The following is a 16,211-nucleotide window of genomic DNA, read 5'->3' on the forward strand; positions in this document are numbered from 1 at the left end:
CAGTCACCTCACCTCTAGCCGGCCCATTCTTCTATTTCCTGTGATGTAGCGTACATTGCCTGCATTCTGCTTCCTGCAGGTCAGTGTACCCGGTCACTAGTGATGTAGCGTTTGCTAACTAGCAGGGAATGCAAAATCCTCGGCAGCTTGCTTTAGCGCGCTGCCACGGGCTATTGCCGCATCTGCGCATGCGCTGTGTCTCGCTGCAAGTGTTTATATTCTAATTGGCGAATCAATGTCGCGGCTCAGCCAATTCATAAATCCCGCCTCCACAACATGATTGGTTCTTGAAACTCTGCTCAGCCAATCAATGCAGAGCTGGATGAACCAATCACAGCCCTCACATTGGTTCAATGAGCACTCCATTGATTGGCTGAGTAGTGCTGGATGAGCCAATCAGAGCCATTGCTTCCTGGAGGTGGGATTTTTAAATCTCGCAACCAGGAAGTAATCTTCTGTGGGCAAACGAAGACTGCAGGACACTCCAGAGAGCAGCGGGAGGACCCCCGGACCAAGCCTTTTAGGTAAGTGTTCGCTTTTTTTTTCAGGGAATTCAGCTAGGGCTTATTTAAGGAGCAGGGTTTAAACTACTCGTGATAAAATCGCACGGGTTCATCATGCGATTTTATTGCCTGCAGCAGCGAAACAGTGCACGATAATCACAAGAAAAACACATCACTGTCGCTACAAAATCGTGGGAACGCAGATGTGATATCGCTGAAATTTTGTAGCGCCAATATTGCTGTTGCCCATGTGAAAGATGCCTGAATGTCATGACGGTGGCAACATTGCAAACTGAGATCCCTGTGTAAAATGCTAATTCAGAGGGAAGAGAATCTGTTACTAGATATACCCCTTTAATTTAAGGCATCTATTTGATGCCCTCATAACAGGCAGCTATAGCACTTATTGCATAACCTCAAACTATCAATTACGGTGCTACATCTTAAGCAGCGTGTCCGGTATGGTTGGTATGAGCGAGTGCAAGAATCAGTGCAGAGTTCAGGGCGGCTGCAGACTGTCATACATGTAGCATGTCTATTTGAAAGGCATAGAATGAAAAGCATGCCAAAGCCTGCAACAATATCCACTTGTACACATGCTGGTTTTGCAACAGGTGTGCCATGTATTTGTGGGATAATAACTATCTAATACATCGGACCTCACCCTAAGGCCTAATTCACAGGAGGCCAGCTGATATACGCTACCATCTGAGCTGTCTTCCCCCTTCCCTCCCCCTCACCATCTCTCTGCCTCTCTCCTCCCCTCCTGCTGTTTGCAATGGGAGGGGGTGGAGCTAAGCTCCTGCCCCTTGTCCGCAGCCAGCAATGGGAGGGCCTGGGATGGGGGCAGAGCTTAGATCTGCCCCTTCTTATTGCAAACAGCCAGAGGGGAGGAGAGAGGCAGAGAGCCGGTGAAAGGGAAGGAAGGGGGAAGACAGCTCAGATGGTAGGGTATACCGGCTGACTGTGAAAATGGCGGCCAATATACGCTCCTATGAATAAGCCCTAAGGCCTTATTCACACAACCCTGTATACACAGCTATTTAACCGCATCAAAAAAACATGACCATCTAAAGCATTGTATTCCAATGTACTCATTCAGATGAATGATTTTTGGGTGCGTAAAAAAAATCGCTGCGGGAAAAACAGAACATTGGCGACCTTTTACGGTTACCGATTCTATACGCCACGTCAAAAGATTTGCGCTATCTTTTGCTGAGCTACGTAGGAAGCTCCTATAGACTCCTGTGGGAGCTGAAAAAAATGGAGCGGGATGCAGTTTAGCAGCGTCCAACACTGGGAAATTAAGACAGCTGGCTCTATTTAAAGGGGTTGTCCCGCGGCAGCAAGTGGGTCTATACACTTCTGTATGGCCATATTAATGCACTTTGTAATATACATTGTGCATTAATTATGAGCCATACAGAAGTTATAAAAAGTTTTTTACTTACCTGCTCCGTTGCTGGCGTCCTCGTCTCCATGGTGCCGACTAATTTTCGCCCTCCGATGGCCAAATTAGCCGCGCTTGCGCAGTCCAGGTCTTCTCCTGTTCTCTATGGGGCTCCGTGTAGCTCCGTGTAGCTCCGCCCCGTCACGTGCCGATTCCAGCCAATCAGGAGGCTGGAATCGGCAATGGACCGCACAGAAGAGCTGCGGTCCACGGAGGCAGAGGATCCCGGCGGCCATCTTCACAGGTAAGTATAGAAGTCACCGGAGCGCGGGGATTAAGGTAAGCGCTCCGGTGAGCTTTCTGTACGTCCCTGCATCGGGGTTGTCTCGCGCCGAACGGGGGGGGGGGGGGTTGAAAAAAAAAAAAAACCCGTTTCGGCGCGGGACAACCCCTTTAACATTAGCAGTTATTCCGGGGATTTCTACCGATCAAAGGATTTCCGCGTTGCAGCGTATTTTTTGCCGATTCGCAGCAGCTACCCCTGTTAATGGCAGAAAATATGCGGCTAAAGTTCCGGACTTGATTGCTGCAATTCTTCATTCATGCGATTTTACCGCCTGTATGGGCGAACGTGAAAACGCACACAGTCGTGTGAAGGCAGCCTCAAGGCGTCATGGAGTTGCTTAAGTGATAACTTTCAGCCAATCAGCCGAGACAGTAAACAGCTGTTTGTAAACACGTTTAGGCCTCGGTTTCGCACGATTTGCGCATGCGCATGCGATATGCGATCTTTTAGAACCATTGCTTTGCAATGGTATTGGACACATGGCCGCTTTTTATGCGCTTGTCCGATAAATTATAGGACACAAGAAATCGCAGATCGCGCCTATCTGGATCTGTGATTCCTTGTGTTCTATTATATGCGCCCAATGGGGCCGGCGGCAGCAGCGCCGACCCCATTGAGAACATATACTACAGAAATCATTCTCCTCTGCCACAGCTGTAACAGCTGTGGCAGAGAAGAATGATGTTCGCCCATTGAATTCAATGGAGCCGGCAATACAGCCGGCTCCATTGAAAGCAATGGGCTGCGGGCGAGCGCGGGATGAATTTTCGGGAAGAGCTTAAAAATATAAGCCCTTCCCTGAAAAGCATCCAAAAATGTGTAAAAAAAAAAAAATATATATATATATATATGTACTCACCTTGTCTGTGCAGCCGGAGTTCAGCCGTGGCTGGCCGGCAGTTCTCCTGAACTGCTCTGGGTAGTATTCAGCAGCCAGGGATTTAAAATCCCCACCTGCTGAATGGGCTGCCTCTGATTGGTCACAGCCCTCACCAATCAGAGGCAGCTCTCACTCACCCATTCATGAATTCATGAATGGGTGAGTGAGTGCTGCCTCTGATTGGCTCAGCGCAGGGACCAATCAGGGGCAGCTCTCAGCTGTCATTCAATAGCTGAGAGCTGCCCCTGATTGGTCCTTGCGCTGAGCCAATCAGAGGCAGCACTTACCCATTCATGAATTCATGAATGGGTGAGTGAGATCTGCCTCTGATTGGTGAGGGCTGTGACCAATCAGAGGCAGCCCATTCAGCAGGCGGGGATTTTAAATTCCCGGCTGCTGAATACTACACAGAGCAGTTCAGGAGAACTGCCGGCCGGCCGCGGCTGAACTCCGGCTGCACAGACAAGGAGAGTATATATATATTTTTTTATTTTTAGACATTTTTGGATGCTTTTCAGGGAAGGGCTTATATTTTTAAGCCCTTCCCGAAAATTCATCCCGCGCTCACCGCCAGCCCATTGCTTTCATTGGAGCCGGCTGTATTGCCAGCTCCATTGAATTGCAATGGGTTGGACAGCACTCCTTTGATCGGGGGCCTTTTCCCCGAAAACGCTGCTAGCAGCAGATTTTTCGGGCGATTTTTCGGCATCCGACATGCGATCCGCAAATCGCAGCAATAACAGGTCGTCTGACCGAGGCCTAACACTGTCAAAAACAAGGGATTTTGTAGCAATGTGTGTATTTAAGCTCATACATGTAGATGTAGATACTTTTCTAGAACAGCACATGCCGGTAGCGAGGGACTCTGCTCTCTAAGAGGCCATCATTACAAATATGTTGCTTTGATATTTAATATCCCACACATACATGATTAATGAACATTCCCATCTAAAGTTACCGTGAGAACTGCTAAATAATCTAAGGAGGCAATTCCTAGGACTGAGTGGGAAAACCCGCCATCATTTCTAAATGTCATTTATGTTCCAAAAACCTCCAAGTAAATCTTTATCAGTCGGAGCTGACGGATAAAACTTTACAAACTATCCGGACCAAAGGAGCGCCAATTGGATGAGTCAGGTGCTAGCAACATCTGGTGTGTGATGGATACTGAGTCGTTGCTTCCATTATAGATGCAGATGTGAATACGACCTAAGACCTTCTGAGGTAAGAGCTGCCATACCTAAAATTTAGGATGGCTTCAAATAACCGTATGCGCAATTGTACACGTTTCAGCATAACGTATTTGTGCAGTAAATGAGGTTTGATCAGGTACATTTGCGCACATATCAGCGCATAACACTGTACCTTTTGTGCACGCACTGCACATGGGCGCATGACACCACCCACAGTACTTTAGAAGACTATTTAGCCTAATGAAGTCCAGATGTGTGTTCTTTTCACTGAATTGCGCAGCATTTTGCACATTTGCATGCATAGACTCCTAAAAGACCCTGTGTAAACACGCAGGAAAATAGAGTAGAGTCTATTTTTTTCCACAACACACCTACATGAGGGTGAACTTATTGATACCAATGGGTTCTGTCCTATGCGCATAACGTGTGTATATTTTACGTGCGCAAAAATGGTTGTCTGAGGAAGCCCGTACACTGCAGCACAATATCGGACTGCAGTTTGATTAACAGCTGACAGCAGCACAAGATGTACCCAATGGCAGACCTACAGTATGAGGGCTTATTCAGACGTGCGTATATTGGTCGGGTTTTCACGCTAGGTTCCGCCCCCGTCCCGTCCCTCCCATTGCAAACAGTGGTGAGGGGTGGAGAGCAGGCAGAGAGGGGATGGGAGCTCAGTGCACTGCTCCCAGCCCGGACCGCCTCATCCCCCTGCAGAGAGGGCAGCGTATATCAGCTGGGCGTGAAAACCCGACCGATATACGCACGTCAGAATAAGCCCTGAAGCTGTGTATAGCTCACCCACATGACATCTCCCATAAACACTAGCAGACCTGGAGAGAAAGCAAGGTGCAAATCTGGAATGCAATTTAAGCAGTTCTTTTTTAATGCCTGCTGTCTATTAAGGGCTATTCAGCAGAAATCAGACATCACTTTGAAACGTTGTTAAAGATTAGAGATGAGCGAACGTACTCGTCCGAGCTTGATACTCGTTCGAGTATTAGCGTGTTCGAGATGCTCGTTACTAGAGGCGAGTACCACGTGATGTTCGAGTTACTTTCACTTTCATCTCTGAGACGTTAGCGCGCTTTTCTGGCCAATACAAAGACAGGGAAGGCATTACAACTTCCCCCTGCGACGTTCAAGCCCTATACCACCCCCCTGCAGTGAGTGGCTGGCGAGATCAGGTGTCACCCGAGTATATAAATCGGCCCCTCCCGCGGCTCGCCACAGATGCATTTTGACAGAGATCACGGAAAGTGCTGCTGGTGCTGGAGCTGCTATAGGGAGAGCGTTAGGAATTATTTTAGGCTTCAAGAACCCCAACTGTCCTTCTTAGGGCCACATCTAACCGTGTGCAGTAGTGTGGAGGCTGCTTTTTGCAGTGTTGCACTTTTTTTTTTTTCGTATATCGGCCGTGCAGAGCATTGCGTCCTGCAGTAATTTTACATTGTCCAGGGCCAGTAGTGGTGAGGCAGGGACAGAAGACATATTTAGTGTATATAGGCAGTGGGCCTTTCCAAAAACATTTGGGAAAAAAAATCTATTTGGGCTCCCTGTGACCGTCCTCAGTGTACTGGGTCTCTGCTGGGGGTAGTTGTCCTAATTCATACGCAGCCAGCTAAGTGTTACAGCAGGCTTGCGCAAAATTCTTTCCTGCCTCTGTGTTGCCTCTTACATCACCGCTGTATTCCTGTCCACAAGTGTACTGGGTCTCTGCTGGGGGTAGTTGTCCTAATTCATACGCAGCCAGCTAAGTGTTACAGCAGGCTTGCGCAAAATTCTTTCCTGCCTCTGTGTTGCCTCTTACATCACCGCTGTATTCCTGTCCACAAGTGTACTGGGTCTCTGCTGGGGGTAGTTGTCCTAATTCATACGCAGCCAGCTAAGTGTTACAGCAGGCTTGCGCAGAATTTTTTCCTGCCTCTGCTGTGCGTTCCGTAAGCGAAGTCAGCCTCCAACCACAGGCCAATAAGCGGCACATTTAATTACAGCGTTCTGTTTCTGCACTACTGGTAATACACCATGCTGAGGGGTAGGGGTAGGCCTACAGGACGTGGACGCGGGCAAGGACACGGAGGCCCAAATCAGGGTGTGGGCACAGGCCGAGCTCCTGATCCAGGTGTATCGCAGCCGACTGCTGCGGAATTAGGAGAGAGGCACGTTTCTGGCGTCCCCACATTCATCTCACAATTAATGGGTCCACGCGGTAGACCTTTATTAGAAAATGAGCAGTGTGAGCAGGTCCTGTCATGGATGGCAGAAAGTGCATCCAGCAATCTATCGACCACCCAGAGTTCTGCGCCGTCCACTGCTGCAACTCTGAATCCTCTGGCTGCTGCTCCTCCTTCCTCCCAGCCTCCTCACTCCATTACAATGACACATTCTGAGGAGCAGACAGACTCCCAGGAACTGTTCCCGGGCCCCTGCCCAGAATGGCCAGCAATCGTTCCTCTCCCACCGGAGGAGTTTATCGTAACCGATGCCCAACCTTTGGAAAGTTCCCGGGGTCCGGGGGATGAGGCTGGGGACTTCCGGCAACTGTCTCAAGAGCTTTCAGTAGGTGAGGAGGACGATGACGATGAGACACGGTTGTCTATCACTCAGGTAGTAGTAATTGGAGTAAGTCCGAGGGAGGAGCGCACAGAGGATTCTCAGGAAGAGCAGCAGGACGATGAGGTGACTGACCCCACCTGGTTTGCTACGCCTACTGAGGACAGGTCTTCAGAGGGGGAGGCAAGTGCAGCAGGGCAGGTTGGAAGAGGCAGTGCGGTGGCCAGGGGTAGAGGCAGGGCCAGACCGAATAATCCACCAACTGTTTCCCAAAGCGCCCCCTCGCGCCATGCCACCCTGCAGAGGCCGAGGTGCTCAAAGATCTGGCAGTTTTTCACTGAGAGTGCAGACGACCGACGAACAGTGGTGTGCAACCTTTGTCGCGCCAATATCAGCCGGGGAGCCACCACCACCAGCCTCACCACCACCAGCATGCGCAGACATATGATGGCCAAGCACCCCACAAGGTGGGACGAAAGCCGTTCACCGCCTCCGGTTTGCACCGCTGCCTCTCCCCCTGTGCCCCAACCTGCCACTGAGATCCAACCCCCTCTCAGGACACAGGCACTACCGTCTCCTGGCCTGCACCCACACCCTCACCTCCGCTGTGCTCGGCCCCATCCACCAATGTCTCTCAGCGCACCGTCCAGCCGTCGCTAGCGCAAGTGTTGGAGCGCAAGCGCAAGTACGCTGCCACGCACCCGCACGCTCAAGCGTTAAACGTGCACATAGCCAAATTTATCAGCCTGGAGATGCTGCCGTATAGGGTTGTGGAAACGGAGGCTTTCAAAGGTATGATGGCGGCGGCGGCCCCGCGCTACTCAGTTCCCAGTCGCCACTACTTTTCCCGATGTGCCGTCCCAGCCCTGCACGACCACGTCTCCTGCAACATTGTACGCGCCCTCACCAACGCGGTTACTGCCAAGGTCCACTTAACAACGGACATGTGGACAAGCACAGGCGGGCAGGGCCACTATATCTCCCTGACGGCACATTGGGTGAATTTAGTGGAGGCTGGGACCGAGTCAGAGCCTGGGACCGCTCACGTCCTACCCACCCCCAGAATTGCGGGCCCCAGCTCGGTGCTGGTATCTGCGGCGGTGTATGCTTCCTCCACTAAACCACCCTCCTCCTCCTACGCAACCTCTGTCTCGCAATCAAGATGTGTCAGCAGCAGCACGTCGCCAGCAGTCGGTGTCGCGCGGCGTGGCAGCACAGCGGTGGGCAAGCGTCAGCAGGCCGTGCTGAAACTACTCAGCTTAGGAGAGAAGAGGCACACGGCCCACGAACTGCTGCAGGGTCTGACAGAGCAGACCGACCGCTGGCTTGCGCCGCTGAGCCTCCAACCGGGCATGGTCGTGTGTGACAACGGCCGTAACCTGGTGGCGGCTCTGCAGCTCGGCAGCCTCACGCACGTGCCATGCCTGGCCGACGTCTTTAATTTGGTGGTTCAGCGCTTTCTGAAAAGCTACCCACTCTTGTCAGACCTGCTCGGAAAGGTGCGCCGGCTCTGCGCACATGTCCGCAAGTCCCACACGGACGCTGCCACCCTGCGCACCCTGCAACATCGGTTTCATCTGCCAGTGCACCGACTGCTCTGCGACGTGCCCACACAGTGGAACTCTACGCTCCACATGTTGGCCAGGCTCTATGAGCAGCGTAGAGCTATAGTGGAATACCAACTCCAACATGGGCGGCGCAGTGGGAGTCAGCCTCCTCAATTCTTTACACAGATGGTGAGCGGCGATGCTGCAATCATTAGCGTCACCATTCCTCTGCTATGCCTCTTGAGAAGTTCCCTGCAAAGCATAAAGGCAGACGCTTTGCGCTCGGAAACAGAGGCGGGGGAAGACAGTATGTCGCTGGATAGTCAGAGCACCCTCCTGTCTATATCTCAGCGCGTTGAGGAGGAGGAGCATGAGGAGGATGAGGAGGAGGGGGAAGAGACAGCTTGGCCCACTGCTGAGGGTACCCATGCTGCTTGCCTGTCATCCTTTCAGCGTGTATGGCCTGAGGAGGAGGAGGATCCTGAAAGTGATCTTCCTAGTGAGGACAGCCATGTGTTGCATACAGGTACCCTGGCACACATGGCTGACTTCATGTTAGGATGCCTTTCTCGTGACCCTCGCGTTACACACATTCTGGCCACTACGGATTACTGGGTGTACACACTGCTCGACCCACGGTATAAGGAGAACCTTTCCACTCTCGTACCTGAAGAGGAAAGGGGTTCGAGAGTGATGCTATACCACAGGACCCTGGCGGACAAACTGATGGTAAAATTCCCATCCGACAGCGCTAGTGGGCGAAGGCACAGTTCCGAGGGCCAGGTAGCAGGGGAGGCACAGAGATCAGGCAGCATGTACAGCACAGGCAGGGGAACACTCTCTAAGGCCTTTGACAGCTTTCTGGCTCCCCAGCAAGACTATGTCACGCTCCCCAGTCAAGGCTGAGTCGGCGGGAGCACTGTAAAAGGATGGTGAGGGAGTACGTAGCCGATCGCACGTAGCCGATAGCGTCTTGTCAGAGAGGGTGTTTAGTGCGGCTGGGGGAATCATCACAGATAAGCGTACCCGCCTGTCAACCGACAGTGCCGACAAACTTACACTCATCAAGATGAACAAAGCCTGGATTTCACCAGACTTCTCTTCTCCACCAGCGGACAGCAGCGATACCTAAACAATACGTAGGCTGCAACCGCGGATGGAAGCATTGTTCTCTATCAGCATCAAAAACGTGGACCTTTTAGCTTCATCAATCTGTGTATAATATTCATCCTCCTCCTCCTGAAACCTGACGTAATCACGCCGAACGGGCAATTTTTCTTAGGCCCACAAGGCTCAGTCATATAATTTTTGTAAACAATTTTCATACGTTTCAATGATCATTAAAGCGTTGAAACTTTCACCTGAACCAATTTTTATTTTAACTGGGCTGCCTCCATGCCTAGTTACAAATTAAGCCACATTAACCAAAGCGATTAATGGGTTTCACTTGCCCTCTTGGTTGGGCATGGGCAATTTTTCTGACGTACATTAGTACTGTTGGTACACCAATTTTTTTGGGGCCCTCGCCTACAGTGTAATCCAATTAATTTTTTGCCCACCTGCATTAAAGCTGATGTTACATCAGCTGTGCTGGGCAATGCAATGGGATATATTTATGTACCGCCGGTGGCTTCCTGGCACCCACCCATGCTGTGGGTCCACAGGGAGTTGTAACTGCATGTGTCCACTTCTAAAGAACCCCAGTGTGACTGGGGCATGCAGTGTGGGCCGAAGACCACCTGCATTTAATCGGACGTTACCTCAGCTGTGATGGGCACTGCAATGGGATACATTTATGTACAGCCGGTGGGTTCCAGGGAGCCACCCATGCTGTGGGTGCACACGGAATTCCCATTGCGGAGTTGTACCTGCCTGTGACTATTTATAAAAAAACTGCGGTCTGACTGGGGCATGCAGACACCTTGACAGAATGAATAGTGTGTGGCACATAGGTTCCCCATTGCTATGCCCACGTGTGCAGCTCCTGATGGCGGTGGCACAGGATTATATTTCTCATTGCTTCTGTACAGCATTGTGGGCTATCGCCCCGCCCCTTTTAAAGAGGGTCGCTGCCTAGCCGTGCCAACCCTCTGCAGTGTGTGCCTGCGGTTCCTCCTCATGGCAGACGCACTTTTAAATAGACATGAGGGTGGTGTGGCATGAGGGCAGCTGAAGGCTGCGCAGGGACAATTTGGTGTGCACTGTGGACACTGGGTCATGCAGGGGGGGTTGGGCTGCATGTAACCCAGGAGAAGTGGCAGCGGAGTGTCATGCAGGCAGTGATTGTGCTTTGTTGGAGGTAGTGTGGTGCTTAGCTAAGGTATGCATTGCTAATGAGGGCTTTTCATATGTAAAAATTGTTGGGAGGGGGGGGCACTCTTGCCACTATTGTGGCTTAATAGTGGGACCTGGGAACTTGAGATGCAGCCCAACATGTAGCCCCTCGCCTGCCCTATCCGTTGCTGTGTCGTTCCCATCACTTTCTTGAATTGCCCAGATTTTCACAAATGAAAACCTTAGCGAGCATCGGCGATATACAAAAATGCTCGGGTCGCCCATTGACTTCAATGGGGTTTGTTACTCGAAACGAACCCTCGAGCATCGCGATAATTTCGTCCCGAGTAACAAGCACCCGAGCATTTTGGTGCTCGCTCATCTCTATTAAAGATGTTTCCGAACCACCTGATATAGTTATTCAATTGCTGGCCACAATGTCATCCATAATGATGTGACCTATGTGACCAGCAATGGGCAGCTGCTGACACAACTCTATGTATGAGACATCAATCAGCTGACCACAGGCCTTGGCGGAGGACCCCAGTGGCGGGGCTCAAAGACATTTGTCAAACTTTAAACATATAGTGATTATATAACAATTAGATAACAATATTTTACATTCTGCAGCATTAGTCTTCTACTTTATGGGGATGGAAAACCATTCAAAATAAGTCGACCATAAATCTTTTTATGGATTCTACCTTGGTCAGCAGATATAACTGGGTCTCCATCAGCACCGCTAATAGCCATCAATTTAATCCAAAAATGTTCCATTAATTAAATGGCCACAAATCTGGCATAAAAGTCTGACGGTCCGCTGTATGTAGAGCAGTGCTGAATTAACACTCCTGTCCGTGCTGGTGATTTGGGTCAGTAAGGCTGCCTGCAGTGCGGCGCTCACCTCTCCCGCGCCTCCGGCTCTTTGATGTGCCGGCTGCCCGCCAGCCGGCGCATGTGCAGAGCGGAGTCGGCAGCCGGGGAGTGACATTTCTGTGCAGGTCTCTGCGAGACTTGCACAGAAATAGAGTATGTCGCGATTTGTTTTCCCTGTGTGATTTCACGTGGACAAATCGCGTCCGTCTGCCTAGGATTGCGTTTTTAATGCAATCCTAAGGCAGTTTCTACGGACGAAAATTCTGTGGAAAATCCCGCCGCAGAATTTCCGCCCGTGTGCAGAGGGCCTAAGGGTTTTGTTTCTCCTTTAGGCTCCATTCAGATGGTTGCAATAAAAACCATACCAAAAAGTGCATTTACAAAACCATGTGTGTTTTTACTATGTTTGTAGTAAAATGTGGGGAAAAGCGTACACACTTGTGCAAATGCACTTTTTGGTGCGGTTTTCATTGCAACTGAATAACCCCAATATGAATAGAGCCTAAGAAGAACACCTAGAAGGTGTGAGGAGACTTATAAGGCCATCCATGCTCCTCTTGGAAACATGCAAATGAGGAGATGGCATTGTTCCATCTTCCCATTTTCAGGTAATTTATGACTGTTAGGTACATTTTGTCATTACAGCACACTAGTCAACCCAAAGCTAGTTATACGATATAGAGTGTATGTGTCAAAAGCTTAAAGCGGCTTCCACATGGGCGTCACGATAGCGACACGTGGTCCGTGCAATATCGCTGCATTTTCACATGACGATAACGCAATTTTTTGTCGATACAAAGTCACACATGGTGTTAAAAGTCGCGCGACTTTATAGAAGCACCTGTGAGGATTTTCAGGGGGGAGGGGGAGGGGTGGGAGTGGCTTGAAATATAATCTCTACCCAAAAAATAAGCCCTAGCTGGAGTGTGAAAAAATAAAAATACTTGGATTGGAGGATCAAAATCACTGCCTCAAGAAAGGGCTGGATATGATTGGTTCACAAACGCAGGAGTTCAGCCAATCAGAGACAGCGCTCAATGAACCAATCACAGCTATTCAATGAATCAATGAATGGCTGTGATTGGTTGATCGAGTGCTGGTTCTGATTGGCTGATCCACAGCACTCGTGAACCAATCACAGCCAGCCCTTTTTGATCCTCCAATCCAGGAAGGGCTGGCAGAAGACTGAAGATGAGTGCCGGAGCTGAAGAAGACACCCACGCCGGAGATGACAGCGCTTCTTAGGTGACGTTTTGTTTTTTTTTACTGCAGCTAGGGCTTTTACAGTAGGATTTCCTACTGTACAAGTTCCATCGCCCCCTGTTTTTGTACAATGTGATGCAACAGAAAGGAAGGCTCCATAAGGAAACATAGGATACAAGTTTGCAAATTGCGACTGTATAGATCATGCCACGATTTTGTAGTCTTGCAATGTCACAGGATACAAAACATTGGTCATGTGGAAGAACCTATAGGAAAGCATGGACTCTACATACATGCAATTTGTTGCACTGTCGTATTGTGAGAAAATTGCGCGATAAAGTCACTCGTGTGAAAGCGGCCTAAAGGGAGTCTGTCAGCTGGAGCATGCTGTCCAATCTACAGGCATGATGTTATAGAGCATAGGGAGCTGAGCAGACTGATATATAGTTTTATGGGGAAAGATTCAGTATAGTTTGCATTTCACTCATTTATATGTCTGCACATTCTGAGCTGAACCGTCCAATGGGCAGAGCTATCAGTGACTGACAACCTTGCCAGTATGTACAGTCATGCACAAGTAGTTGTCAATCACTGATAGCTCCGCCCATTGGACTGTTGAGCTCTGAATGTGCAGAGATATAAATAAATGAAATACTAAAAAAGTTGAGATTCTCCGGCATAACGCGTCCGTGTGCTGTCCGATGTGCTGAACACCACACTCCAAGAATCGGCCAAAAATAGGACATGCTGCAATGTTTTTTTTACTCCGGTTGTTTGTCCAAGTAAAAAAAAAAAGCATGTGTGCATAGAGCCATTCAAGTCAATGGGTCCTATCTCCATCCTATTTTCAGACCAATTTTTTGCTTTGAAAATCAGACGTAAAAAAGCCCGTCTGCATGTACCCTTACACCGAATCCTTCTATATATCAATCTGCTCAGCTCCTCCTGCTCTATAACATCATGCCTGCCGTTTGGACAGGATCAGCTGGAAAGCTGATAGATTCCCTTTAAATGGATACAAAGAATTACTTTATGTCAATAAGGTATAAGAAAAACATAGTGAAATGTCAACAGTTAGACCAGATATATAGTGCCCATGTCAATAACATATAATAGATACATAGTACTACATCATAACATACTGTATTATAGATACATAATACTACACCAATAATGTACAATAGATACGTAGTAGTATGTCAATAACTTACAATAAAAACATAGTGAAATGTCAATAGCTGCAACAGATATCTAGTGCCCATGTCAATTTGTTACAATAGATATATAGTAAATGCGTCAATAGCTTTAAATAGACAATCATGAGGATATTGACTCAGGTTGCGGGCAGACGAGCGTAGGCGTATTTACGTTCGCACGAGCGCAACGTATAATCGCCCGAGCGATCGTTTTTCACCGATCACGACCTGAGCTAGAAAGCGTATTTTCGTTTGTTCCTACTTTGCAAACGGTCTTTTCGGCGATCGAATATGCGTTGGCGCGTATTTCGGTCGCATATGTTCCGTTTTTTTTCGAATTCCCGTTTTTACGCGCCGTAAAATCGCCCATGTGAACGAATACATTCGAAACCATTGCCTCAGATGGTCACGTATATACGTTTGGTCGCAAAAACGCGCCGTTTATGCGCTCGTCTGCCCGCACCCTCAGTCTGAGTAAACTGTCAGCAGTATTACAGATGTATTAACAAGCACACGCCTCTTAATACTTGTGTTGCATCTTGCAGCACCTCAGTGCGCCAGACAGAAAGCTATGTCAGCTCTGGGGGTTTCAGTTATAATGTACACCACAACCCCTAATATTAAGCAATGCCCACTTTTTAAAAAAGTGGCGTAACCTGGCCGAAACTTAGAAGTTTTCGTATGTGCTAAAATTGCGACTTTTGAGCACCAGAAAACTGATGTACAAAGATTGATAGGTATGCCCCGCAGTGCACAGATCAATAGCTTACAACGAATAATCAGTATACTACACACATAAATAACTTGCATACAGATATAGCAAAGATTGACTAGTTATCTGAAGCTATTAAAAAGCTATTGTTCTCTCTAAGGAATGGAATAGTGGGTGCGTATAAAACAAATACATCCCTCGGCGTCCCCCCCCCCCCCACCCCCCGTCACCTCCCTGAACAGCACCATAACTTAGACACCCTTCACACAGGTGTATTCGTGATTGAATTTGCGTGCACAATATGCAGCGAGTAGAACACTTTTACTTCAATGGGTTTGTAATTTTTGGCGCATTTTGATTGCACAAAAAAACCCACAGAATTCTCTCTATTCTTGCACGTTTCTGCACTCTAAGTCCCCATAGAAGTCAATGGGGCGCACAAATGCACGCAAAATACACTTGGGACGCGTGAAACATTGCGTAATTGCGAAGGAAAGGGAACACATCTGGAACTCGTTACACTATTCAGCCATTTCAATTGTTGCAAATTTTATGCTGTGTGCAAATAAACATGTCTTGCGACGCGAAAAGTACAGTAGAATACGCTGATGCACACGCAAAAAGTATTATTCATTCTGCAAATACTCAGCACTCAGGCACATGCAAACACGTGTACGCTCATATAAAATAGATGAGCCGTTTCTCGTTTGCCTGAGCAAAGAAGTCAGAGTTCACTCGTACAGAATGGTTATACAGATCAAACGAGAAACCTTTCACATTCGCTGTATAAGTAAATCAGAACGACTGAACGAGCGCTGTTTAAACCGAACGATTGGTTGATGATTTTTCGTCTTGCATAAAATGAATGGCAAACGAGAAGTGAATAATTCATCATTCGATCATTGGCTGCAATTAGACTGAAGATAATCGTTCACTTTCGCTCATTGGAACGATTTTTGATCGCTAACATTCCGTATAAAAGGACCTCCAGTATATGATGCTGTCCGGAGGTGGCAGCACAAAATACAAATGTATCAAAGATAAATTTGTTCCATAACATTTGGTTTGTAGAACTGTTTGTGTCACCATATAATGCAGTCCTCGAAAGTAAGGTTCCTCACTTGTCAGAACACTTGATTTTGTGGCAAACTCAGCCTTTCTTCATCTGACAAGAACACAATGTATCATTGATAGATGCTGTATGTATCAGATGATGGCAGAGGTGCAGTCTGAGAGCTGGGTGTCCCAGTACGTATATGCAGGGTTCTGCTGCCCAGGCTCCTGTGCCACCAGTCCCTGATCACAGCGACTGGTCCCCAGGACACATGCTCAATGCCCCCCACTCATGTGATTGGTCTAGTGAGACTTGTGGTGCTGACAGGTAGGATTGGACTCCTGTATGGTTGTCACTACAGCTGTCAATACTGGTAAATAATCCTTTTAACTTAATGACTCCATGAGAAAAAAAAATTAACCCTTTCAATGCCACATAACGCTCTACTCCCTCTAAGGGTGAATTCCCATGGGCGAGCGCAATA

The 16,211-nt window shown here is 48.6% G+C and overlaps 1 protein-coding gene across 1 annotated transcript in view; it reads right to left on the reverse strand.

Annotated features, from left to right (window-relative positions):
• Positions 1 to 16,211, reverse strand: part of PARM1 (prostate androgen-regulated mucin-like protein 1) — a 112,343-nt gene that overhangs the window by 95,493 nt on the left and 639 nt on the right. The window lies entirely within an intron of this gene.

The sequence above is a fragment of the Eleutherodactylus coqui genome, chromosome 7, assembly GCF_035609145.1.
Source record: "Eleutherodactylus coqui strain aEleCoq1 chromosome 7, aEleCoq1.hap1, whole genome shotgun sequence".
Lineage (NCBI taxonomy): Eukaryota > Metazoa > Chordata > Amphibia > Anura > Eleutherodactylidae > Eleutherodactylus > Eleutherodactylus coqui.